The sequence below is a fragment of the Rhinopithecus roxellana genome, chromosome 16, assembly GCF_007565055.1.
Source record: "Rhinopithecus roxellana isolate Shanxi Qingling chromosome 16, ASM756505v1, whole genome shotgun sequence".
Lineage (NCBI taxonomy): Eukaryota > Metazoa > Chordata > Mammalia > Primates > Cercopithecidae > Rhinopithecus > Rhinopithecus roxellana.
The window spans coordinates 85,076,004-85,097,598 of NC_044564.1; the positions used below are offsets into that span (position 1 = coordinate 85,076,004).

Below are 21,595 nucleotides of genomic sequence, written 5' to 3' on the forward strand. Positions count from 1 at the left end.
ATACAGAAAATTAGCCGGGTGTGGTGGTGGGCGCCTGTAGTCCCAGCTACTTGGGAGGCTGAGGCAGGAGAATGGCGTGAACCCGGGAGGCAGAGCTTGCAGTGAGCCGAGATGGCGCCACTGCAGTCCAGCCAGGGCGACAGAGCGAGGCTCCGTCTCAAAAAGAAAAAAAAGAAAAGAAAAAGAAAAAAATGGACAGATCAGAACAAATTTGTCATACTTACTGGGGAAATTACTGCAATAATCAGGGTTCTCTGGTGACTTCTAAGTTTCATATCTGTAGAAAAGATTATTATTATTCCGGAGCAGTAAGATACTATATACACTTTATAAATCAGAGCTTTTTGTTCTATTGATTTTGGTTTTATAAGCATTTTTTTTTAAACTACTTCTTTTGGTTTCTTAATTTATTTCTAACATTACTTTGGGCAATAGCCCTATTAAAAGTGCTTTGTACTTTCCAAATTATTTTCTTATAGATTATATGGGATTCTCACAATAACCATATGTGCTAAGGTAAGATAGGCATTTTAAAAAGAGAAAAATAGGGCTGAGCGCCTGTAATCCCAGCACTTTGGGAGGCAGAGCTGGGCGGATCACTTGAGCCCACAAGTTCAAGACGAGCCTGGGTAACGTGGCGAAACCTTGTCTCTACACAAAATACAAAAATTATCCAGGCGTGGTGACATGCAGCTGCAGACCTAGCTACTTGAGGGACTGAAGTGGGAGGATCGCTTGAGCCTGGGAGGTTGAGGGTGCAGTGAGCTGTGATCATACCACTGCACTCCAGCCTGGGTGACAGAGGGAAACCCTGCGTCTAAAAAAAAAATAAAATAAAAATTAGAAAAGAAAAATAGAACGGAGCTTTTTCAAAAAAAATTACTTTGGCTCATCATTCAGGAATTCCCCAGAGATTCCCCAGAGGAGGATGGCTGCTGATGAGCTTCTTGGGTTAAGCGTGTGTGTCTTCATTGTTATGAGATGATAACCTTTTCAGTCATCAAAAGAGCCGGGTGTTTCTGGTTACCCAAACCCAACTGATTTTAGCAGAAAACATTTGCCTTAAATAATACCTTCTCTTTGGAGTGTTCACAGAGAGGGAAACTGAGTTGAATGACAAGGCTGGCGACTGTAACCCAGGGAAACTAACTCCTGCCCGGTGCTCTTTTGCTTGCACCAAGAGTTCGATGTCCAAGGTGGCTGAAGCTTCCTATTGAAGCCTTCTCAAGCAAGTCTCTCGCAGGCTTTCGGTTGCGTCCTTCTACTGTGTAAATAGGGGCATTAGGAGCAATGTAATCTTTGAATACTGCCCAGCCAGTTTCTGTTTGGTAACGTGCCCTGAAACCCTCAGTGAATGCCAGCAAACAAATCAGATCCACAGTGTACTTGATATGCATGTCTTTTCCCCAAACAAAATTCAAATTTCACAAACACAAGCTGAGTCATTTTCCAAATGTTTGTATATGAATGGAAGTTTTTGTCCTGTTCTTCTGTAACCAGTACCATAAAACTTCTGAAGGTCCTTGATGCATTTATGGTACAATGTTAATCCAAAACAAAACTTTATTCTGACTAAACATGTAGCTATAGAGAGATACCAAACTCATTTTTGTTGATCAGTACAACATGTTTGTACCAACCAGATCTAAAAAATGTGTAAAGGAGTGCCATGCTGTAAAGACCTTATTACAGTTGTAAACACCGGTGCAGCTGTTACAAATCTCGCAAAACCTCAGGTTAAACAGTTTCACATTTACTGAAGATGACATTCCAGACCCAGTTTTCATAACATAAACACTCTAAGACATGCCTTTGAGATGAGTGGGATTGTCATTAATATTAATGCCACCGAATTCAAGGCTGAGAAGTCATTTCTTTCCAGGCTTTGTTTTCACTCCTAATTTTGGAATAAAATATACTTTGAGCTGATGTTTGGCGTGTATTTTCACAGCCTGAAAACATTTGATCCTGTTGCCTTCGAATTGTAGGAATGCAGAAATACAATATAAGTCTTTTAGTCTTTATGGTCATTTGACTTAAATGAGTTTGTTAGAATTAAAGTTGGGAAAAATTAACTGTTAATGGAATCCAATTGCATTGTTCAATTAAAAAATAAAAGGATGCTAAAAATAGTTGCTGTTTTAAGGATTGTATTAGTATGACATTTTAGAATGCTGCAGTTAAGGAAATAATTTTATTCTAAAGTGATTCGAAGCACATGTTTTGTGGTCTTGTCTTTCATCTAGACAAGCTAGGACAAGCATTCAAAACCTGTGCGACTCTTAATCTGTTTTTTTTCTTAGTTTCCACTTAGTGGGACATCTGGTGAGGTATCATTTTGGCCATATAGTCATTTCTAAAGTTACTTTCTCTGCTCTGATTTCCAATTAAGTCTTATATGATGTTTGTCAAATTTAAGAGTATGCAGGGGTCCACTGGAAGCCCTGGGTAATTGGGCTTTGGCCTGATTCTTGTGCATGGCTGTACATGTGGGGTGGTTTTGGTTTGTTTGCTTGTTTATTGGTAATTGCGTTAAAATATTCCATTTGCCTTTACTGAATTTGTTTTTGTTGGATTTTTGGGGAGGCCTCTAAATTGGATAATAGAGCAATTAAGTGACTGTTTGTAAGCTATCCTCAGTGCTCTATTAAAGAGAGACAGCACTTATCAAAAGAAGACAGTTGAATTTCTCTTGTTTAAACTTGTTTTTGAAATTTTGTTAATTTTCTAGTAAAGAGAATTGAAGCCAACCACTGTCAAGTACCACCATATTGTAATCTAAAGTTGGTAACTGTGGAAGCACATAGTCGATATGGTGACACCTTTTTCAGAGGAACTTCAGCTGTTCCCATCAGCATAAAGGACGTAACAGACTGCATCTTCTGCCTTCACCTCTGCCTTATTTCTTCTGTTTTCCCTTTTTTTTTTTTTGAGATGGAGTCTTGCTCTGTTGCCCAGGTTGGAGTACAGTGGCATGATCTTGGCTCACTGCAACCTCCGCCTCCCAGGTTCAAGTGATTCTTGTGCCTCAGCCTCCCAAGTAGCTGGGATTACAGGTGTACGCCACCACGCTCACCTGTTCTTTTTTTTTTTTTCATTGTTAGTAGAGACAGGGTTTCCCTATGTTGCCCAAGCTGGTCTTGAACTCCTGGGCTCAAATGATCTCCTGCCTCAGCCTCCCAAAGTGCTGGGATTACAGGCTGAGCCACCACTCCTGGCCCCCTTTTTAAAAGAAAAATTAAAGAGATTGTAGAGGTTTCTTTGAATTCTTTTGGCTTTTTAAAAATGTTATATTTTGAGAAGAAAACTGGGCAGATACAAAGAACCCCTCCCTTTCCTGTTTAAAAACTTTTTTGCAGTTGCCCTGGAATTTTCCTTCACTGTCATTCATCCTTCTATCCTTTCTTGATATTGGGTCTTCTGTTTACTATATTTTCTTTCTTGGTTTTCTCCCTCCTCTTGGTGTAGAGCAGATGATTTAGTATCTTCCTAAAGCAGAATGTATGGGAGGTGAATTATTTCTAGTCACTGCCTGTTGAATGTGAAGTTATTCTAGTCACATTTGATGGATAGTTTGTCTAGATATAGAATTCCAGATTGAAAATCATTTTCCTTTAGAATTGTGAGGCATTGTTTAATTTCCTTCTACCTTCCTGTGTTTTTACAGTTTCTTGATGATGTGCCTGGTGTGGATCTCGCCTCATCCATTTTCTTGGGCACTTGGTCAGCCCTTTCAATCTGGAAACTCCGGTCTTTTCGTTCTGATAAAATTTTTATTGATTATATCTTCCCTTCCATATTGGAACTCATTACAAGAAAGCTGGTGAAGGAAGAGTAGAGGGTTGTGTTATGGGCTGAATTGTGTCCACCCCTCCCCCATTCATAAGTTGAAGCTGAAGCTGTGTCCCCCAGTGGGACTGTATTTGGAGATAGGGCCGTTAGGGAGGGATTGAGGCTAAACTAAGTCATATGGGTGGGGTCCTAATCCGATACAATTGGTGGCCTTATAAGACGAAGTAGAGAGAGAGATCTCTGCCAACATGAGCACAAAGAAGAGGTCATGTGAGGACACAGGTAGTTGCCTACATACAAGTCAGGAAGAGGGCTCTCACCAGGACCTAATAGGCCAGGACCTTGATCATGGACTTTTCAGCCTCCAGAATGGTGAGAAAATACATTTCTGTTATTTAAGCCACCACGTATGTGATATTTTGTTACGGCAGCCTAAGCTGACTAAGACAGGTTGAGGTCAAGCTAGGACCTCAGCTTCATCAAGGTGAACTGCATGCATTACAGGAGAATATTAACATGGTGCTGGTGTGTGTGTGTGTTTTCCTTTTGGACTGTTTGCTTTTTAAACTTAGCTCACTCATCTGCGTATCACCCTTTGTGAGTTAGCACAAGTTATTAACCCAAGGTTCTAGATCTGTGCTGACCAATGCTATAGTCAGTAGGTACATTTGATTATTTAAATTCACATTAATTAAAATTAAATAAAATTCAAAATTCGCTTCCTCAGGTGCATTAGCCATATTGCACGTGTTCAGAAGCCACATGTAGCTGGTGCCTACAGTACTGAATGGACAGATAGAGCCAGAACCTTTCCATCCTTGCAGAAAGTCTGGCCCTACAACCCTGTTCTGGATACTTGCCTTACACCTCTCCCTCCCTCCCTCTCTCTCTCTCTCTCTCTTTTTTTTTTTTTAATCCAGTGGGTCTGAATGTTTTCAGGTTCAAGGCATACTTAGGAATACTAGAATTTGTAGTGGACATCTTCAAGGTTTTAAAACTACACTTAAGAAGTAAACAACCATTATAATGCAAACTCTGCCAAAGTATCATATGCATACTGAGTCTATAACTGTGTCTGCAGTGATCATGCTATTCGTTTGGCCATGCTTCTGCAGTATGGCCCTTAGAAGAGCTGTTTTCTACCCCTACTGGCTTTCTGATATGTTTGTAGGACAGAGAATGGCAGGAAGCAGGCCTTCATGTGTGAGCCAGGCTGCTCTGGTTTGCTGTGCTGAATGTTGCTGTGCTTTCTCCCGGAAGAGGTAGGCACAGGTGCTTTAGACGGAACTGTCAGAACCCCACTGCTCTACTGAGCACTGGTGAGTCTGAAGATTCACAGGGTGAAGGCAGTTCACTGAACGCAGCCTACGTTCTGGAATTTCTTGGAACAGATTATTTCCTGAGATGACAAAAAGTATAATTTTGGTCAGAAGGGTCACTGATCTCCCTGGAACCTACCCCACCAGGCTGTGTCATCGTAGGTGGGAGCCATTCTCAAGAATCCTCAAGACAGCCCTTTGAGGTAGGTTCTGTTTCACTCCCAAAGAGAAGGGAAGTTGGCACTCAGAAATTTCACATCATTTGCCCTGGCTCACTGAATGAACTAGTGAATAGTGATGCCAGGTTCAGACCTTTCCATTTTTCTTTAAAACTTGTGTTTTTTCCTACCAGAATGAAACTAGGCTTGCCAGTGGCCCCTTCTCTCCACTTCCTGGGGGCAGCTCTCCTAAAGCTGGGCTCTGCATTCAAGGGATTATTTGCAAATTCATTAAATTAAACACGTTTAATTCAGGGAAAAAACGGAATGATTTGGAAGACCTTTTTTCTTTTATTTTAAGGACTGTTGTTATTTTTATTTCAATTAAATTGAAAAACACAGGGAAAAAAGTACAACAGCAAATCCCAGGCAGGGCATGGCGACTCACGCCTGTAATCCCAGAACTGTGGATCACTTGAGTCCAGGAGTTTGAGACCAGCCTGGGCAACGTAGTCAGACGTCAGCTCTAGAAAAAAGTTTAAAGAATTAGCTGGGCATGGTGCATGCCTGTAGTTCCAGCTACTAGGGAGGCTGAGGTGGGAGGATCGCTTGGAGGAGGTCGAGGCTGCAGTGAGCCTCGATCAGTCGTGGCACTGCACTCCAGCCTGGGCGACAGAACAAGACCTTGTCTAAAAAAAACCCAGAGCCAAAAAAACAAAAAACCCCAACAAATCCCTCATAGCACCAGCACTTATTTTTGAAGACTTCCTGTCCTTACACATATAAATGCTTTGTACAAAAATGTTATGTTATAAATATTTTTCTGCAACTTCTTTATTTGACTTAAGAATTTACGGTGAAAATCTGAGTCAGTCAGGCATATTCTTTGTGCACTGTTAACTCCTCTGTTACTTTAACAATTTTGTGTGTGTGTGTGTGTGTGTGTGTGTGTGTGGATGGTTATTGTTATACTGACTTTAGCCACTTTTCATCATTCTAGCCTTTAGGTCTATTTTTTCTTTGTGTGGTCTTAACCGAAAAATAATTGCAAGCAAGGAACAAAGTCTTAAATTTGGTGGCACTCGCCACCAAATAATTCCAGATGTTGGCCTTCCCTTTACTTAGAAGGAGCCCGCTCTGATGCTGTATTTGGTCTTCTCATCCTCCCGTCTTATTTCTCCTTCGTTTCATTTAATTTTAACCTCAATACCAGACTTAGTTTGTGAAGCCCTTGGCCTGCTGCAGAGATATCTTTGCCACTGGCTCTCTCTCCAGCCCCCAGTCGCTGATGTGTCTCTTGGCAGCGAGTGTAAATGATGGTGGTCCTCTCATTCTGACGTGGGAGCACCCCAAGTCAGCAGTAATATTTGGTGTAACAAGTACCAGGGTGGGATAACCACATATCCCTGGACTGGGATTTTAAAATTGTCAGTTGTCCTGTCATTTGTGGTTTAGGGATCAACTTGAGCAAGAGAAACCCCATCTCTACTAAAAATACAAAAAAAAAAAAAAAAAAAAAAAAAATTAGCTGGGTGTGGTTGCAGTCGCCTATAATCCCAGATACTCAGGAGGCTGAGGCAAGAGAATTGCTTGAACCCAGGAATCGGAGCTTGCGTTGAGCCAAGATCATGCCATTGCACTCCAACCTGGGCGACAGAGCCAGACTCTGTCTCAAAACAAAAAGAAATTGTATTTATTTCCTACAGACTTCTTTTACCTGGTTATCACCTGACATTGCCTTATCAGATATTTTATTAGGCATTTTATTCCTTTTTATTATTTTTGGCTTAAATTTTCCTTTTAGACTTCTACTTTGATCATTCTTTCTTATTTTCTCCTCCCTATTTAGGATTCCTCAGACTTCCTCCCTTTTCTTAATCTTATCCTTACCAGATTTCCCTTCTGCTTAAATTTCATGATCCAGTTTTTCAGTGGATGGGGATAGAAGGCTGAGGTGAGGAAGGTAAATATGCTACTTGCTGACTTTTAAATGTAAAACAAGGTATTAAGGAACTTACTTCCTTGTGATTCACTATATTTGGGAGACCACAGAATTGGCCACTAATATCAAGTGGCTTTTGTGTGCAGACCCTTATAAAGAAATGACTGATAAAGTCTCCACTTCTGGAAATTCATGATACATTGTGGGAGAAAGGACCAGCTCATGTAGACAGTGCCAGAAAAATATACCAACAAAGGTAGACCAAGCTGATAGTAAAAAGTGTGACATCCATGACACATCCATTGCCAGTGAATGATGGATAGACACGGACAGACTTTGAGGAGATGAGTTTTGAGTGTACAGAGATACCATTTTGTGTGTGTGTGTGCGTGTGTGCGTTTGAGACAGGGTCTCACTCTGTCTCCCTGGCTGAAGTGCAGTGACACGGACATGGCCCACTATGGCCTCAACCTCCCAGGCTCAAACAATTCTCCCACCTCAGCCTCCCGTGGAGCTGGAACCACAGGCATACACCATCATGCCTGGCTAATCTTTTGATGTTTTGTAGAGCTGAGGTCTCACTATATTGCCCAGGCTGGTCTCGAACTCCTGGACTCAAGCGATCCTCCTTCCTCAGCCTCCCAAAGTGCTGGGATTACAGGTGTGAGCCACTGCAGGGCCACAGAGATATAGTATATTTGTGATACCATTAGTAACTTTTATTTGACAGAGGGTTAAGTATTGACTAAGGGATAAAACCTATTCTGGGGCTCAGAAAATAAGGTTTTGCTCCAAGAAGGCAATTAGATGTGAATAACAGTTTCAGTACTGAATTGGGAACCTTTTTACTAAAATGTAATCTACATGTGGGTGTCTACCAATAGAGTCACTGTTAGTGAAGAACTGTATATATTTGTGACATACAGAGGAACCACATGCAATTTCTTAGTATGTTCTTCATCTTTGGGGAAATCCTAGACAAAACTGGAAAAATTTCAAGTTTTATTGTTGCTCATTACAAATTATAGGGATTTTGATATTGTACAGTTAAAAGTTCAGTAGATTTTGGAAACTAGTTATTAATTGACCTCAGTTCTGCACATTTTTGTTGCTTTGCAAGAGTACCCTTAAGACTCAAATAAAGTTAAAAGTAGGGTAAATGGCGTGTTAGACTAAAACTGTATTTTTTGTCTGTCAGCACTTAAATAGAAAAACAAACTAGCTTAAGAACATGACTGCAATTTAGAATCTTAAAACCACATATACCATAGTGTTTTTAAAGCCTGCAACCAAAAGGTAGAATCATTGTGTTTTGTGGCACTTTGAAATTCTGTCTGATGTTACTGTATGTCTGTGCTGTCCTGATATGACTTTTGGATTGCGTTTGTGGTACAAGAATGATTTCTTGTATTTGTATATTGCTTGGCTGCACAGATGGTGTCTGCTTCAAATCTACTAAATAAAACTAGAACAATGATTTTGCCAGTTTGTTTTGACTGCTTCTATTTATTTTGGATGGCTATAGTCTTTGTGAAGATGGCAGACTAAACCTGGAAGTGACAGCTAAGAACAGAATGGGTGGGCTACAGGTCTGCTGATTTATCTCAGCAGAACTCATGCCACTTCTCCCTGGGTACACGACGTTTTCTTCTAGTGAATGTCCACAGGCCACCTGAGCCATCCTTCACTCCCATACCCCTGTTGTCCTTGGCCCAGTCCTTTTCTCCTCCTCCCTGGGTTATCTCATCCATTTCCATGGCTTTAGCTACTGTCTCTCTGTTGATGTTTCTACCTCTGTGTCTTCAGCTCAGGCCTGTTTCCTGACCTCTTCCTCACACACCCACTGCCTGTTGGATCTCTTCTTTTAGATGCCCCAGGTCTCTTGTACTCACCGTGCCCTAAGCTGAGCCTATCTTTTTATCCATGTATGTTCCTACCTCTTTGTTACCCCTTTCAGTGTGTGATGGCATAACACATCTAGTTCTCTAATCAGAAACCTGAGCAACATCCTTACCTCCTCTCTATTCCTTTTTTTACTGTGTTCGATCTAAACACTAAATACAATGCGTTCTCCCTGGTAAGCATCTCTTATCTGGGTGCTTTTCTCTATTCCTTCATGCGACTAGACTAGGCCTCAGTTACTATAAGATGGTTTTCCGTCTTAGAGTATGGTCTTGTCTCTTCTGGCGGTCCATTTTCTGTATTGCTTGTGTGATTTTCCTGAAACACAAATCTGATTATATCACTTTCATGCTAAAAATCCTCCAATGGCTTCCTGTTGCTCTTAGAATAAAGTTCAGAGTCCTTACTCTGTTTTGTAAAGTCCTTTTAAATCTGTCTACTACTTGCTTGAGCAGGGTGACAGTCTTGGTAAAATGTACTTTTGTAGCCAAAAGTCCCCCTCACAGTCAACATATCATGATGCTTTCTTTTCTTGTGAGAAGCAAGAAATTTTACTATGATTTGTTGTCCATTAGTAAACCACACTCAGATCTGTGTGCCCCTCTTCCAAAAAATACATTATACGTATTTCTATAAAGGGAGAAAACATGTAATAGTTGTCAGGTTCTTTTGAGAAATCCTTTTGTAGAAGTTATGCTTGGTGTTGTTTTAATGTTTTTATTACCAAGTAGAGAGCCTGTCTGATGAATCTTACATAAATAATGGAGGTAATTAGATACCACCACAGCCTTTCCTCTCTCTCCAGAAGAGGTAATAAGAGTCAGCATCTGCTCATTTGGAAGCAGTGGCCCAGACATGCCAACAGAAGTTGTGGGCATCTGTATTTCCTTCTAAGAAAGTGGGTTTCCTGAAAACCTTGGGAAAGGAAGGAAGAGAGGGAGGGAGAGAGGAAGGGAAGACACTAGGTAGGTGGGCCAGTCACCAGCGAGGGATAAAAAATGGTGAGATCAAAATATAAAAGCACCAGTAGAATTCTCCTTTGGCTGGGCTCTCTCTCTAGATGCCCTAAAATGTTTATCTCCATTATTATAAAATAAGTCAACGTAGATGCCTAGAGAAAGGAGGTGTCCCTGATTTGGGCAGGATTCTAAACAATCGCCATTTGTGGTGTTAGTCTACACTTTGCTGAAAGTCCCTCTTGCCTCAGTCTGCTGTTCTCCTGGTGACTCCCACATATGGTTCAGTTCTCAGTGTCAGGTCTCTTTTTCCGGAAACCTTCCTCAGCTCCCCAAGTCCGGGTTAAGTGCTCTACTTAGTCTGCTGTGCTGTGTCATACTTCTCACTCTGCAGTTTTAGTTTGTATCTGAAGTCCAGTGACTATGACTAGTGTTATTGTTTGAAAGGAAAGAGATTTTAAGAGTTTCTTCCAGAGAATTGACCAGAGTCCTGAGATGTTTCTCCATTCCTAAATACATAAAAGCCATGAGTTGCCTTTGAACTTCATGACAATTTTGAAAATTTTTAGACCTATCAAAGGTATTCTGTGGATGAGAGCCAGCCCGCTTCCGTCCAGCTGTGACTATCTTGAGTGTGAATGTCAGTGTTCACGTTTGATGTTCTTTATTTTGGTGGATACTCCAGGTGTAAAGCCAGCCCAGTGTTGTCCCAACACACCACTGTGTTTGTTTGGCTAACTGAATACACCCTACCTGCCTTTTCTCCACTTTCTGTCTTCATATCCAAATCCATACACTTGAAATATTCTAATCCACTAGATACATGTAATTTCCTCATTTATGCTTTACTGAAACCCTGTTGGAAAATTCAAATTAATTACACTTAGATTAAAAAAAAAAAAAAGCCTAACAAAGCTCTGTGGATTTGGTATTGGAACATATCAATAATTTTTAAAAAATAAAAGCCACATCATTATTTTTAAAAACAACATATTTATTTTCAGATCTGTTGAGTTTTTCCATCTACTTCTTCAGAGTTTTCCTTGTCATCCAAAGACATGACATTTGAGGATGTGCGTCTTTACTACTTTTCTATTTTCCAGGCAGTGATGCCTCTTGTTACATTAGATTAGTGTGTCTAGGTCATGATCCTTAGTCATTTTAAATTGGAGTGTGATAGAGAGGTTTTAATATATTGTGCAGTAGATCCTTGATATTTTCAGGTTTAACAGCAGTTTGTTTTGATTTTTAAAATCACTTAATTGAGATATGATTGATATATAAAAAGTTGTACATGTTTGATGTATAGAACTCAGTGAGTTTGTGGGTAAGTATATACCCATGAAGTTATCACTGCCATCAAAACTGTAAACATACCACCACCTCCCAGAGTTCCCCGTCCCCTTTGTTGTTCTTCTTTTGTGTATGATCAGAACACTTAATATAAGCTCTACTCTTTTAGCACATTTTTACTATACAACATAATATTGTTAGCCGTGGGCACTATGCAGTATAGTAGATCTCCAAAATTTACTTCTCTTTTAGGACTGAAGCTTTGTACTTTTAAACATCACCTCAATTTCCCCTCCTGCCAGCCCCGGCAACAGCCATTCCACTCTTTTTTTTTTTTTTTTTTTTTTTTTTTGAAATAGGGTCTCACCCTGTTGCCCAGGCTGGAATGCAGTGGCGTGATCATAGCTCACTGTAGCCTCAACCTCCGGGGCTCAAGATACCCTCCTGCTGTAGCCTCCTAAGTAGCTAGGACTACAGGCATGCACCACCCTGCTTGGCTAATTTTTTATTTTGACAGATGGGGTTTTGCTGTGTTGCCTCGGCTGGTCTCAAACTCTGGCCTCAAGTTATCCTCTCAATGTGGTTTTGATGTGTATTTCCCTGATGATTACTGATGTTGAGCGTTGTTTCAAGTAACTGATAGTCATTTGTTTGTCTTCTTTGAAGAAAAGTTGGTTCAGGTGCCTTTGACCATTTAAAAAATCAGGTTTTTTGTTTGTTTTGTTTTTTGTTTTTGGTATTGAGCTGTTTGAGTTCCTTATATAATATATTCTGGATATTAACCCCTTCTCAGATGCATAGTTCGCAAATATTTTCTCCCATTCTGTTGGTTGTCTTTTCACTCTCTTATTTTCTTTGCCGTGCAGAAGCTTTTTGGTTTGGTGTAATTTCATTTGTCTGTATTTGCTTTTGTTGCTTTTGTGGTCTTACCCAAAAATCTTTGCCCAGAAGACCAGTATTATGAAGCATTTCCTCTATGTTTACTTCTAGTAGTTTCATAATTTCAGGTATTATATTTAACCCATTTTGTGTTGATTTTTCTAGGTGGTGAGAGATAAGGTCTACTTCCTTTTTTCTGCGTGTGGATATCCAGTTTTCCTGAGCACCATTCATTGGACAGACTGTCCTTTCCCCGGGGTGTGTTCTTGGCACCTTTGTCAAAAATCAGTTGACTGTAAGTGTGTGGATTTATTTCTGGGTTCTCTATTCTGTTCCATTTGTCTGTGTGTTTTTATGTCAGTACTCTACTGTTTTGCTTACTATAGCTTTGTAGTGTATCTGGCTTTTTTTGACACAAGATTGCTTTGGCTCTTTGGGGTCTTTGCGGTTCTGTACAAATATATATAGAGAGAGAGAGAGAGGGAGAGAGAGAGAGAGAGACAGAATCTCACTCTGTCACCTAGGCTGGAGTGGCATGGCACGATTTCGGCTCACTGCAACCTCCACCTCCCGGGTTCAAGGGATCCTCCTGCCTCAGCCTCCCAAGTCACTGGGACTACAGGCACCTGCCACTACGCTTAGCTAATTTTTGCATTTTTATATACAGACAGGGTTTTGCCATGTTGGCCAGGCTTGTCTTGAACTCCTGACCTCAGGTCTTGTCTTGATCCACCTGCCTCGGCCTCCCAAAGTTCTGGGATTACAGGCGTGAGCCACTGTGCCCAGCCTCCATAGAAATGTTAATGGACTTTTAAAAGATATGAATTCTTTCAATCTGTGAACATGGGGTGTCTTCCCATTTTTGGTGTGTCTTCAATTTCTTTCAATATTTTATGGTTTTCATTGTAGAGATCTTTCACCTCCTTGGTTAAATTTATTCCTCAGTATTTTATTTCTTTTTTTGGTAGGTATTATAAATGGGCTTGCTTTCTTGATTTATTTTTCAGATAGTTTGCTATTAATATTTGGTGTATAGAAACACTAATGATATTCGTTTGTTGATTTTATATCATGCAACTTGACTGAATTCACTTATTAGTTGTAATAGTTTTTTTAGTGGAATTTGTAGGGTTTTCTGTGTACGACCTTATGTCATCTGTAAACAAGGACAGTTTAACTTCCTCCTTTCTAGTTTGGATGCTCTTTCTTTTCCTTTTCCTTTTTCTTCTTCTTCTTCTTTTTCTTTTTCCTTTTCTTTTTCTTTCTTTCTTTCGTTTCTCTTACCTAATTGCTCTGGGTAGGATTTCTGGTGCTGTGTTGGATAGAAGTGGTAAGAGTGGACCTCTTTGTCTTGTTCCTGATTTTAGAGAAAATGCTTTTAACTTTTCCCCATCCGGTATAGTTAGTTGTGGGTCTGTCACAGATGGCCTTGTATTGAGGTACATTCCTTCTATACTTCATTTGGTGACAGTTTTTTTTATCATGAAAAGATGTTGAGTTTCGTCAAATGCTCTTTCTGCGTCTATTGAGATGATCATATGATTTTTGTTCTTGGTTCCGTTAATGTAGCCAGGTGTGGTGGCATGTGCCTGTAGTCTCAGCCATTTGGGAGGCTGAAGTAGGAGGATCCTTTGACCCTTGGAGGTCAAGGCTGTAGTGAGCCAGGATAGCACCACTGTACTCCAGCCTGGATGACAGAGCAAGACCCTGTCTTAATCAGTCAATAAAACATCATACAGTTATGGTTTAAAACTAAAACAAATTTTTTAAAATTTGAATGAACAATAAAGAATTTATTAATATGATTTGAATTTATGTTAATTTTGTGAAGAATCATTTAGAATTTTAGCTCAGTCATAACCCTTAACTGTAGATGATGACACATGAAATTATTATTCCCCTGTGAAATACAAGTGTGAAAGATGACTATGTTTTTGTGGTTTTTGTATATTATACTCACGTGCACTTCTTCAAGGTTCAGTTGTGTGGTTTTTGAGTTCTTACTCCAGCCACTGGATGTGCAAATACTCAGTGATTGTGTAAAAACCATACCTGTTAATTTATATATACTGTCACTGGCAGGAGACAGATAGATAATGCTGTTTATTGGAATTATATGTGCTTCTGAGCATTATTTACCTAAACAGGTATTTCAAAAGTTCAGAAAAATATTTTTAAGTCTGAACCTTATGTAGTAACTCTGAAAAACTATAGAAAACAGAGTAATAAAATATAAAAGTAGCAGATTGAAATGATGCTCTTCTTATTATTATCATTATTTCTAGAGACAGGGTCTTGCTCTTTTGGCTAGACTGGAGTGCAGTGGCATGATCCATAGCTGATTGCAGCCTCAAGCTCGTGGGCTTAAGCAACCCTGCCTCCTCAGCCTCCCAAGCAGCTAGGACTACTGGTGTGTGTCACCACACCTGGCTAATTGTTGTTTGTTTTTTGTGAAGATGGGGTCTCACTATGTTACCTGGGCTGGTCTCAGAACTCCTGGGCTAATGTGATCCTCCCACCTCAGCCTCCCTAGGTACTGAGGTTGCACGCTTGCGCTACCAAGCCTGGCCTGAAATGAGACTCTTGAAGGAAACAGGAAACAGTTAACAAAGAGAAGAGTCATTGGAAATTAAAAAAAAAAAAGAAATAAGAAATGCCCTATGTCTGATCATATAGAAGCACTGGATTCAGATATCAACAAACTAATCAAGATGGAAGAGCATAGGAAATTTCCTATGTCATGCCCTGGCAAGAGGTTGGTAACCAAGGTATCAGGGGCCGGAGTAAAACATGCTGAATGCATAAGCCAAGTGCTGAGACTCAGTTGACCTATAAGAACAAATAAAAATAAATCCATGTAAATCCATGTAAAACACAAAACCATGAACACTTGTATTAAAGTACAGCTTGTCAATAGAATTTGCATCAGTGCATGCTAAGGTTAAGTCACTGTCAAAGCCTACTCAAATAATAGCCTAGTGGTTTTCAAGTAGCTGGGCAGATAAAGAAAATCCCTTGACATCTATAACTCTTAAGATCTGCTGTAACAAAGAGTTATTATACTAGCCATACCAAGTTTAATTTTCTCCTATATATGGTGTTGGTAAAGGCATCATGTTATATAGAACAGACATGATCAACTTGGATAATGAAATTGTAAATACAATCCTGCTTTACAAATTATTATTACTGAAACAGCCTGTGTTTTAGCGAAAGCAAAAATGTTTTTAGATAAAATAAATAATTGTTCCATTTATTAATATTATAACATTTTATTTTAATGTCACAAATACTTGTTCTGTACAGAGATTATTAAAAACTGGGATCATGAATCTGTGTTGCAGATAAATAAAATTTCAGAGCTCTTGAGACAAATTATGAATTCAGTTTGGGAGAACAGGGCTGCCTTGTCAGCTAGAAAAACTGATTTTACTACCATATGGCAGTGGTAAAAAAGTCCACACCGAATTTCTTATCTTGGATATGTATCTTGAATTTTTATGTGACAGAACAGAAATATATTTTTGTTCAGGAAAAAAAATTGCAGAAATATTACTCTGTGCAGCTCCTGTATGAACATGCCTACCTTTTTGTTGTAGACAAAAAAGAGAATTTTCTAGTTTAATTCCTTGAAGAGCAATTTGAATGATTTCCATTTGGGAAATTATGTAATTTCATATTAAATAGTGGGTGGTAAGGTAGTCAGATGGAAATGTTCAGTTCATCCAGCATCATCAGATTGATTTGACAAATGGAATTCTTTTAACTCTGGGGAAAGCATTTCTTCTCCCTTTATCCTCTGGCAGAGGCAGACATTGTCTGTGGTTTCCCCACCGAAGTTTGAGTGGGTAAACTTTGGATGTGTAAATAGAAACAGCAGGCAGAGACATTGCCCCCGACAGCTGGAAGGATCCACTGAGGATCTTAGAAGGAGACTGCTGATACGGAAGATGTTGGGGAGGGCTGTTTAGAGAGACTTGAGGGAGGAATTAACCAGTGCGAACATAAATGAGGAATGCACATGCTCAGAAAAAATCATAGTTCCTCCTTCAGTTTAGGTCGAGGTTGCTGAAAAATTTTGCTCTTGATATGGATAAAATCAACAAAAAACTGACTTTTCATATTCACACTTCATTTGCTATTGTGACATGTCGTCAGTGCTTTGTGATGTGGATGAGCACATGCTGTGTTTCTCGGTGGCCTTGGGCAAGATACTGACCTCACTTGTCCTTCGTTTCCACACCCGTATAGTGGGATTGTGGGGACTAAGATAGGTTTACAATGCTTATAATTGTCCTTGGCATAGTATAAGCACCGTGTAAGTGATAGCTGCTATAAAATAATAATTATTATTTTGGTAGATTGAGAAATTCCCTTAAGGAGGAAGCTATTTGCTTCCTTTAATAAACTTAGTATAGTTGATGTATTTATATATAAATGAGATACAGAATTCAGGAGCAAATTATTTAGTGTTAAAGATGATGTATAAAGATATGTTCATATTACCTGTTAAAAATTAAATTGCGAAAATTACTGCAGATGCCCACCACCATGCCTGGCTAAACTCTGAGCCTTTGCACGTGCCAGGAAGGTGCTGTGGCACGGACCCTGGCTCTGACGATGCTCCCCTTTTCTTTGCTTGGACAGTAGTCATCCCACAAGACTCTTGTGGTTTGTGAAATCTTTGTGCCCCCATGCTATGTGTGTGTGCTGCCATCAGATCAATTTCACATTATTGTTGGAATTTTCATTTGCATATCTGCTACCTCACCCAGTTGTGTGTTTTCTGGTCTACTATACGATACAGTTTCTCAAAGATGAAATATTACGTCTTTTCATTAGCCACCGTGCCTGCTGCATAGTAGGTGTGTCCAGGTAAATGAATGATAAACAAATAAATCATACTGGACGTAAAGAAAACAATACTTCTCTTATTTTCCCTGTAAGGAGCAAGGAAATCTTTCCTGGAAGCCCCTACACCAGACATCTCTGTGTATTGGTCTAGGATACAGTCACTGACAAGGGAATGGAATTTCCCTAGTTGGCTTAGATGGAAAAGGCATTTTGTGTTTAACCACAAAGATCACTGCACTGGTTACAAAAATAATACATGATTATTATAGGAAATTTATAAATTAATGAAAAGTACAATAAAATAATCCAGCATTACACAAAGAAACCTGTTGTTAACATTGTGGTGTTTGCTTTCCGGTTTTTGGTTGTATATGTATACGTTTGTGTGTATATAAGAAAATTGCTATCATATTGTATATAGCATTTTATAGTCTTACATTTAAGTCTAACGCAAGCAGTTTTCCGTACCATTAAATATTTTTTTTCTGAAATTAGACTAATGGCTTAAGTTCCTTCATATGGCTGTATTACAAACTGTATAATTAATTGCTTGTTGTTACAGATTTAGATTGTTAGCAGTTTTTTACTAATGTAAAATGCAGTGAACATCCTTTTATATCAATCAATCATGTACATCTCTGGTTATTTCCTTACACTAAATTCCTAGAAGTAGATTGATGAGTGAAAGAGTATAAACACATTCAGAGTTTTTTGATATACTTCTCTGATTATCTTTCAGAAAACTTGGACCAATTACATTTCCAGAAACCTGCATATGAGTGGCTGTTTTAACTGTATTCTTGCCAGTACTGGGGATTTTTTTTTTGTTTTTTTTTGAGGCAGGATCTTGCCCTGTTGCCCAGGCTGGAGTGCAGTGTATGATCATAGCTCACTGCAGCCTCAACTCCCTGGGCTCAAGCAATCTGTAAAATGTTTTTTAATCATTGATTTTATAGGCAAAAGCGGTTTCACTCTGCTTTTTTGACTTGTGTTATTTTTCATTTAGTCAGCATTTAGTAGATATTTGTTGAACGAAAGAAGAAGTCCTTGTGTCTTGATATGTATATTGTTTATTCACATCTATTTTTGGCATTATTATTTTTGCTTTTTTTATTGTGATATACGAAAAGTACATAAGCTGTACTAATGTTAAGTGTAAAACGCCATATAATTTATGGCATTCTATTTTCAGTTTGTTGTTTTGGATATTAGCTCGTTAATAGTATTATAATAATTTATAGTATTATCTCAGCCTAGTCTGGTTGGGCGAGATTTATTCCATCATAGTTACATTCTCCCTAGAGCTCCTAATTACACGGAGGACTTCATTTTTGGTTCTGACTGAGAAATAAATTATTTCTTTCTCAGTTCCTTTATATTATTTATTACATGTCTGTGATTTTTCACACAATCCTTCTCTTTGACAACATACCATTTTATTTATCTTCATGTTCTTCTAGATATCAAAATCTTTTTTTTACACTATTTAGAAGAACCATTAAATTACTTTTATGCTTTCTCCCTTATTCTTGGCTCAGATTTATTTTTTCTGTGTGTGTCTCTGTGCATGTGTGCGTGCGTGCATGCGTGTGTGTGTGTGTGTGAGAGAGAGAGAGGAGTCTCAGAGCTCAAGTAAATGATACTTTCCCGTGTTATTTATTAACAGCTACAACTGCTGTTTGTTGTTAATATTTATCTCATTTAATCTTTTTTTTTTTTTTTTGTCTTGTAAGACTGGTATATATCATTGTGCTTTTCATTTAGAGACCAATGAAATATTTTGGGCCATACTGTTTTTGTTTTTGTTTTTTTTCATTTTTTTATTATACTTTAAGTTCTAGGGTACATGTGTATAACGTGCAGGTTTGTTACATATGTATATTTGTGCCATGTTGGTGTGCTAAAGAGCTTCTGCACAGCAAAAGAAACTACCATCAGAGTGAACAGGCAACCTACAGAATGGGAGAAAATTTTTGCAATCTACTCATCTGACAAAGGGCTAATATCCAGAATCTACAAAGAACTCAAACAAATATACAAGAAAAAAACCAACAACCCCATCAAAAAGTGGGGAAAGGATATGGGCCATACTGTTAGTAGTGTTGTGTGGATCAGAACTGAGATTAGAGCCAGTATGCTAGTGATATGTTTGGATTTCAAATCGTAAACTGTCCTGGGTTTAGTCTTGCACATACAAAGAAGCTGACGTTTCCAAGATGTTGAGAAATTTACAGTTTATTTAAATTTGAGTCTTGCTCTCAAGTACACTCTTTTCCCAGTTATTTGCAGCTAGAAAAGCAAAAGTCTTCAAGTATAATTTAATATGACCAATAGGAACCACTCGACTTTTACAGTCATTTTGTTGTGTACTAGTGTTTATACAACTCATGACTTGACAGCCGACCAAGCTGTCTTATCCATCTCATGTTAACATATTGTGAACGCAGTATGAACTGGCTTAGCAAAATCTTGAAACCTCTGACTCTCATATTTGTGGGATAATAAAGTAAACAATTCAGGGCTTTCAGACTGTGTGATACACAGCCTGTGCAGGACCTTAATGCTTTTCCTCACTGTTGACTCTCTTGCTTTTGTGAACAGTTTTGCCGACAGGTGTTTAGGCTTGCCAAGAGAGATTATCTCTAGCTAGTAGAGGACTCTTGGAGAAAGACCTTGGTTTCTACTTAGAAATGCAATAACTAATGATAGTAACTGACATTGAATGGGTGTTAACATGTGCCAGGCACAATTCTAAGTGCTTTCTGTGTAATTAATATATTTTATTATTCACAGCAGCCCTACCAGGTTTTTCCCATGTTGCAGATACAGAAACGGAGGCATAGACTGACAAAATAACTTCCCGAGGTCACATACCTAGTATGTTACAGAGTAGGGATTCAGACTTCGGCAGTCTGCCTCCAAGTCAGCCTTCTTAATCACTCTGTTATGCTGACATTTATTAGATGAAAAGAAAGAGGCACAGGTGAGTCATAAGTGGCTGTTTGTGTTTTTGGAAAATATTTGACTTTATGCCTACTGGCAGCTTGAAATAATTAAGCTGCTACCATTTATTAAATTTTTATTTTTTATAAAGTAAGTTATTTGCTTGCATGTAATATTATGACTGGAACATAGTGAGTAAAGTATACCCTTTTATATTTGTACAAATTTAGGGTAAGCCTGTATTTTCATAAAGAAAGTGGTCTTTGAGAAAGAAAGTGTTCGAAACAAAACTTTGAAGAGTGGGTTCAGAATCAGGGTTGCATTCAAAGTCATAAGTAATTTGGTCAGCGTTCTGTAATAAATAGCAAAGACTGTGCCTTGTTGGTCCTTTGCACCATTTTGAAAAGCTGAATGTTGCAGAAATGGCAGGCTAAATGTTTTGGAGTAACTCAAGCTGACTCTAGGCAGAATTTGTCTTCGGCATCTTCTCATTTTGCCTGTCACTGGCACCTGTCTCATTCACCTTTTGTCGTTGCCAGATATGGTATGGTGCCTAAGAACCTTGACTCACTATCAAGTCCAGCTGGGTTTGGTGGGTGCACCTATAGTCCCAGCCCCTGAGGAGGCTGAGGCAGGAGGATCCCTTGAGCCCACGAGTTGGAGGCTGTAGTGAGCTATGATCGTGCCACTGCACACCAGTGTGGGTGACAAGAGGAAGACCCATCTGTTTAAAGCAAAACAATAACAAACAAGTTTCTCATAAAATATTAATTAGTGTTTAATAAAAGGGATATCCTTTCTCAGGGTATTTGCATTTAATAAATCATTCTCAAAGTTTGGGCTTTGGGGTTGTTTTTGAGAGTTGACATTTATTGCTGTAAACTCTCCTCTTAGAATTGTTTTTGCTCTATCCCATAGGATTTGGTATGTTATGTTTCCATGTTCATTTGTCTCAGGAAATTTTTTAATTTTTCTTGAAATTTATTCATTAACTCATTGATGGTTTAGGAGCATGTTGTTTAATATCTATACATTTGTAAAGTTTTCAAAGTTTCCCCTTTTATTGATTTCTAGTTTTATACCATTGTGGTCAGAAAAGATACTTGATAAGATTTTGATATTCTTACATTTAAAAGACTTATTTTGTGGCTTAACATACGATTTATCCTGGAAAATGATTGATGTGCAGTTGAGAAGAATGTGTATTCTGTACCTGTTGGATGGAATGTTCCGTAAATGTTTGTTAGGTCCATTTGGTCTCGGGTGCAGTTCATATCTGATGTTTCTTTGTTGATTTTCCATCTAAATGATCTGTCCGTTACTGAAAATGGGGTGTTAAATTTGTGTTACAATCTATCTGTTTCTTGAGATCTATTAATATTGGCTTTATGTATTTAGGTGCTCTGACATTGGGTGCATATGCATTTACCCAACATCAGAGCACCTAAATACATAACATCCTTTGGTGAGTTGACTGACCTCATTATCATATATTAATATAATGACCTTCATTGTCTCTATTTACAGATTTTGACTTAAAGTCTATTTTATCTGGTA

General features: G+C 38.7%; 1 protein-coding gene across 6 annotated transcripts in view; it reads left to right on the top strand.

Moving 5' to 3' along the window:
• The window catches only part of FANCC (FA complementation group C), a 217,563-nt gene that overhangs the window by 10,724 nt on the left and 185,244 nt on the right, over positions 1-21,595 (top strand). Inside the window, exon 1 of one of the 6 annotated variants that reach the window (XM_030919734.1) lies at positions 5,295-5,314. The exons of the other annotated variants lie outside the window; for them this stretch is intronic. The gene's annotated coding sequence lies outside the window, so the exon portion shown is untranslated. Of the gene's footprint in view, positions 1-5,294; positions 5,315-21,595 lie in introns of those variants that run through there. 6 annotated transcript variants of the gene reach the window in all.